Source organism: Pteropus alecto, unplaced genomic scaffold (assembly GCF_000325575.1).
Source record: "Pteropus alecto unplaced genomic scaffold, ASM32557v1 scaffold37, whole genome shotgun sequence".
Lineage (NCBI taxonomy): Eukaryota > Metazoa > Chordata > Mammalia > Chiroptera > Pteropodidae > Pteropus > Pteropus alecto.
In genome coordinates this window covers 601,798-607,309 of record NW_006440605.1, presented here as the reverse complement: position 1 = coordinate 607,309, position 5,512 = coordinate 601,798, and positions in this window count along the sequence as shown.

Below are 5,512 nucleotides of genomic sequence, written 5' to 3'. Positions count from 1 at the left end.
AAAGCAGTAGTTCAAAGAATTTTTTTTTTTTTATTATGGTGATATTGGTTAACAAAATCTGATTAGTTTCAGCTGTACATTTTAACAGTAAGGCATATATATAGTTACACTGTGTATTCACCGCCTATAGTTAGATTTCTTTCTGTCGCCACATATTTGACCCCTTTTACCCCATCTTCCTCCCCCTTCCCCTCTCTCTCCCTATCCTCCAGTAACCACTAGTCTACTGTCCATGTCTACGAGTCTCTGTTTGTTTGTCCTGTTTATTGCTAAAAGATGAGAATTTTTAATTTGGATTTTTTCCTGGGCTAATGATACGCAGTATGATACTCTCCTGTGATGCTGGGCAGCAGCGGGAAAATGATTTTGCCCAACCATAGGCTAAAGTAAGTGTTCTGATGTCAAGCATAGGCCAAACTAAGCTATGATGTTTGGTAGATTAGGTGTATCCAATATGTTTTCCACCTGCGATATTTTTACAATGGGTTTAACTGGCCATAACCCTATCGTAAGTGGAGGGGCATCTGTACAAAAAATCCACTTTGCTAAACGATTTGGAAAAGAGTTGCAGACATTTTGACACTTCCTCTTCAATACTTAACCATGCATTTCCTAAGGGCATTCTCTACAAGACCATAATTCCATTATCACCCTAAGACAGTCATTATTGTTGAGTAAATAAGTCAAATTCTGTCAAATAAAACTATGTTATTCTTTCCCCAATTTTCTCTTTATAGCTTTTAAAAACAAAATCTAGGGTTTGATCCAGTTTCACTTATTATATTTGGTTGACACGTCTCTTTCAGTGTCCTTTAATCTAGGAAAGTTCCTGTGATTTTTTTTTGGGGGGTGGGGGTTGAGGAGTCTTGCATGACTTTGATGGTTTTGATGTCCTATTCTCTTACAAAAAAGTATCACACATTCTGAAGTTGACTGATAGGTTCAGCATGGTTAGTTTCAACTTTTTCCCAGAATGTTCAATGGGTATAAAGTTTCGGATATGCAAGATGAATAACTTCCAGAGCTCTGCTGTGCGACATGGCGCCTCTAGCTAACAATACTGCATTGTGCACTTAAAATCTTTGTTAAAAGGGTAGATCTCCTGTTAAGAATTCTTTACCCCGCCTCCTCAAAAATCTCTAAGAAACAAAGAGATACAAGAAAACTTTGGAGGTGATAGACATGTTTTATTACTTTGATTGTGGCAATGGTGTCACAGGTGTATGTCTAAACTCATCAAATTGTATAAATTAGTATACATTAAGTACATTAAATATACATACAAATGTATTAAATACAGGTTTTCATATGTCAATTATACCTCAATACACCTCATGTGGTGGAAAGATCAAGGGATCTCTGTGGGGCACTTTTAAAAGAAGCATCCAGAAAACATAATGGCTTAAAATGAGTATATATGCTCTCATACTTTCTGTGTGTCAGGAATCTGGGGGCCATCCAGCTGGTCTTCTGGTTCAGGGTATCCTACAAGTTTGAAATCAAGGTGTCAAGTGGGGCTATAATCTTCCCAAGCTTGGGGAAGTTCTGCTTTGAGATCACGCATGTGGCTGCTGGCAAGATCAGTTCCTTGCCAGCTGTTGGACAAAGGGCCTCAATTTCTCACCAACTATTGGCTGGTGGCCCTCCTTAGTCTGCCATGTGGGCATATGGCAGCTTCCAACGTGGCAGCTGGCTTCCATTGAGGATGCAAGAGGGAGCCAGCAAGACAGATCAAAGTCTTCTGTAACCTAATCTTGCATGTGACAATCCATCACAATTGTCATATTCTGTTAGTTAAAACGGACTCATTAGGTCGTGCCGACACTCGAGGCGACAGGATCAGACAAGAGCATTAATATAGGAGGTAGGGGTCGTGGGGGCCACTTTAGAGGCTGCCCCCCACCCACACTCTTCATAAGTGCTAGAGGGATTTGAATATACGGCCTGGGGAGGGTGAGATGCGGGACCCAGGGGTCACTCCAGCATATTTGTTATGGTTGTGCCGTAACAGCACCTGGGACCTGGGACGTTTCTGCCTTTTTGTGCTCAGAAATTCCCTTCTTGGCCTAAGTGTGTTATCATTTTTCGTTAGTGTTCTTTGAAAACTTGGAGAAAGAAAAACCTCATGTTACCCTCAATTAGCTGACAGCATGTAATCCTGATAGGGTGTGATATGTCGAGAAGGACCCTTCACCCCGGGGATCGCATTCCCAAAGCCCATCGCCACAGTCAAACCGTGAGACGCACCTCAGACAGGTCCCAACTGACAGTGACTCTATAAAGTTCCCGACCAGTCCTCCTCTTTGGGGTCAAGGTCATTAAAAACAAGGAAAGCCTGAGAGACTGTCTCAGCCAAGAGGAGTTTCGGGAGATGTGACGATGAAATGTCATGTGGGGTTCTAGGACACAGAAAGGACACTAGGGAAATTTTAAGAAAATCTGAATAAAATATGGACTTCTGTTAATGATAATGTATCAGTACTGGTTAGTAAATTGTAACAAAATCTTGTACTAATGTAAGATGTTGCAAATAGGGGAAATGGTGTGGTGTGTGTGCGAATACCGATTGTCTGGATGTTCCACAGCTTGTTTATCCATTCATCTGTACCATCTTTGCAATTTTTCTGTAAATGTAACTCTTCTAAAATAAAAAGTTTATTTTTAAAAAGAGCTACTTATTATTCGTAAGGTGTCAACTTTGGTATACGAATTAATTATAACATTCAAATCTATGCATCATGATTCTTTATGAATAGGTGCATAAATTAAATGTATTCATCTTACTAAACAGTAATAGATTCTCGATACAGGCATAAATGTAAAAAAACAATTAGTGAGCATTCTTTTTTTAATACGTAACTTTATTTTTAGAGCAGTTTTAGGTTCACAGCAAAATTGAGCTTAAGCTACAGTTTTCGATATAACCCTTGCTCCCCAACAGCCTCCCCCATTTCATCATGGCATCAGAGAGGAGCAATTGTTATAACAGATGAACCTACATTGACACATCATTGTCACCCAAGTCCATAGTTTACATTTGGGGTCACTCTTGGTGTTACACATTCTATAGGGTTCGATAAATGTGCAATGACGTTTCTGCCACACAGGGAAATTTTACTGCCCTAAAAATCCTCTGCAATCTGGGTATTTGTCCCTCCCCGCCACCCAACCCCTGGCAGCCACCGATCCTTCCGCCGTCTCCACAGTTTTGCCTTTTCCAGAATGCCATAGAGTTGGGATCATTTAGTATGTAGCCTTTTCAGATGGGTTCCTTCACTTAGTGACATGCATTTGATGTTCCTCCATGCCTTTTCATGGCTTGATAGCTCGTTTCTTTTTAGCGATGAATAATATCCGATTGTCTGGATGTTCCACAGCTTGTTTATCCATTCATCTGTTGAAGGATGTCTTGGTTGCTTTCAAATTTTGGTAATTATGAATAAAGCCACTATAAATGTCCGTGTGCAGATTTTTGTGTGAGTTTTCACTTCGTTTGGATAAGTACCAAGGAGTGAGTTTGCTAAATCAAGTGTTTCTTTTTTACACTCAATATGCCATAGGATAATATTCGATTCTCACTGTAATTATGTTTCTGTCGATTTCCTCTTTTCCTGATATTTTTTATTTGGTTATTAAATTTTATGAAGCATATAGGTTTAATAAGGCCAGGTCTCCAATTTTATTGTAATGTTTAGCATTATATAATCAGGTTCTTTATCTTTTTGACCAAAATGATATTTCTTCTAGTATTAATATTGCCAACCAAATAATCTTAATAATAATAATAGCTGTGATTTATCGAGTTCCTACCAGGCCAGGCAGAGTGCTAAGTGCTTCACATACTGGTTTTCTTAGGCTCTTTGTTACTGTAATGAACCTGAATGAGGGAGGCGGGCATCTAACCATGCAGCTGGGCCTCGTGGGCGCACCTGGACGATCCCTCCGTCCCCTGAATGGTGTCCCTCCAAAGTCATGTGTTGAAGTCCTAACCCCCGGCACCTCAGAATGTATTTGGAGATACAGTCTTTAAAGAGATAATCAAGTTAAAATGAGGTCATTGGGGGTGGGCCTTCATCCGATATGACTGGTGTCCTTATAAGAAGAGGGGATTAGGACACAGACACGCACAAAGGGGATACCACGTGAGGACTACGGGCCAAGGAGAGAGGTCTCAGGAGAAACCAACCCTGCCTACACCTTGATCATAAACCCACAGCCTCCAGAACTGTGAGTGAACCCACGTCTGTTGTGTCAGCTGCCCAGTCTGTGGGGCTTGGCCAGAGCAGCCCCTGCAAACAGGCCCTCTGCGTCACCCCTTGGCTCAGAGCGCCCTGCTCGTTCCCGCTTCTGGTGCCCACAGGCCTCCGCCATCTGTCTGCCTTCTGTCTGGCTTCCTTCCCACTCTGCTCCCTCTCCTACCGGGCAGTCTCTCCTCCATCTCCTGTTCTTCTTCTCGAGGTATAATAATAGCTGCTGGCACTGGCGCCGCGCCTCCTCCGTTCCAGACAGTGCGTTGGGCCTCAGGAAGCAGCATCTTATTTAGCGCCATTCCACAGCCTTTCGAGGTGGATGCTATCATTAGCCTTCTCATACAGGCAGGCACTCGAAGCTGGCAGAGGGGAAGGAAGTTGCCCACGGCCACAAGGCTAGCATCAGAAAGAGAATCTGGCTGGCTCTGGCTAGGGCTGAGTCTCGTCCCCAGGTCCTAGCATAGACCCCTGGCCTGTCTGCTGGCCGTGGGCAGGGTGATGTGGAAGCAAAGGCTGTGCATATGGCAGGCACTGATTTCTTCTTCCAGTCTCTGAAGTCGGCAGCATTATTCTCCATTTTCAAGGCAAAGAAGTGGGAGCCTCCAGAGGCTAAGGCATTCAAGGGCTATAATGAGGATATCGAAGTTTTTTGTTTTTTTTTTTTATCTCGGCAAACTTAAGATTCGTTTTTTATTTGAGTATACCTCTCATACGAAAGTTTTATCTCATAAAAATATACCCCATATTAAATAATTTCAAAGGTATATGATTACTTATATATAATGCTTTCAATCTAGTTATCCATGATCCTGAATCCTTTTTGTCCCTGAATCTGCCTTTATTTCCTCTCTTAAGGCTGGATGCAGAACATAATTGCCCCCATGGGAAGGAGCAAGAATCAAAGGTACTGCAGAGATGGGTCTTGTTATCATGGATGATACTGAGAGGCAGTCAGCACCGCGAACATGTTATTCAAATGTAAATAAGAAAATAAGCTCAATGAGTGACCTTCGTGGGTTTTTCACATAAAGTATATTTCATATCACTGAAGATTTAACTACTAACAAGCTACGCCTACGCCTAAGTTACTTAACTACTTCTGAGTCCTATGAGGTAACATCAATATCCAGCTTCCAATTTCCATTCATTAAAATATTCCTCCATTGTGTGCCTAGGTTTCAAGGTGCCAACATTCACGGGAGCTATGATTTTCTGGGGCTTTGGCCACTGCACAAAACATTTCATCTCTAGGTAGCTGCTGT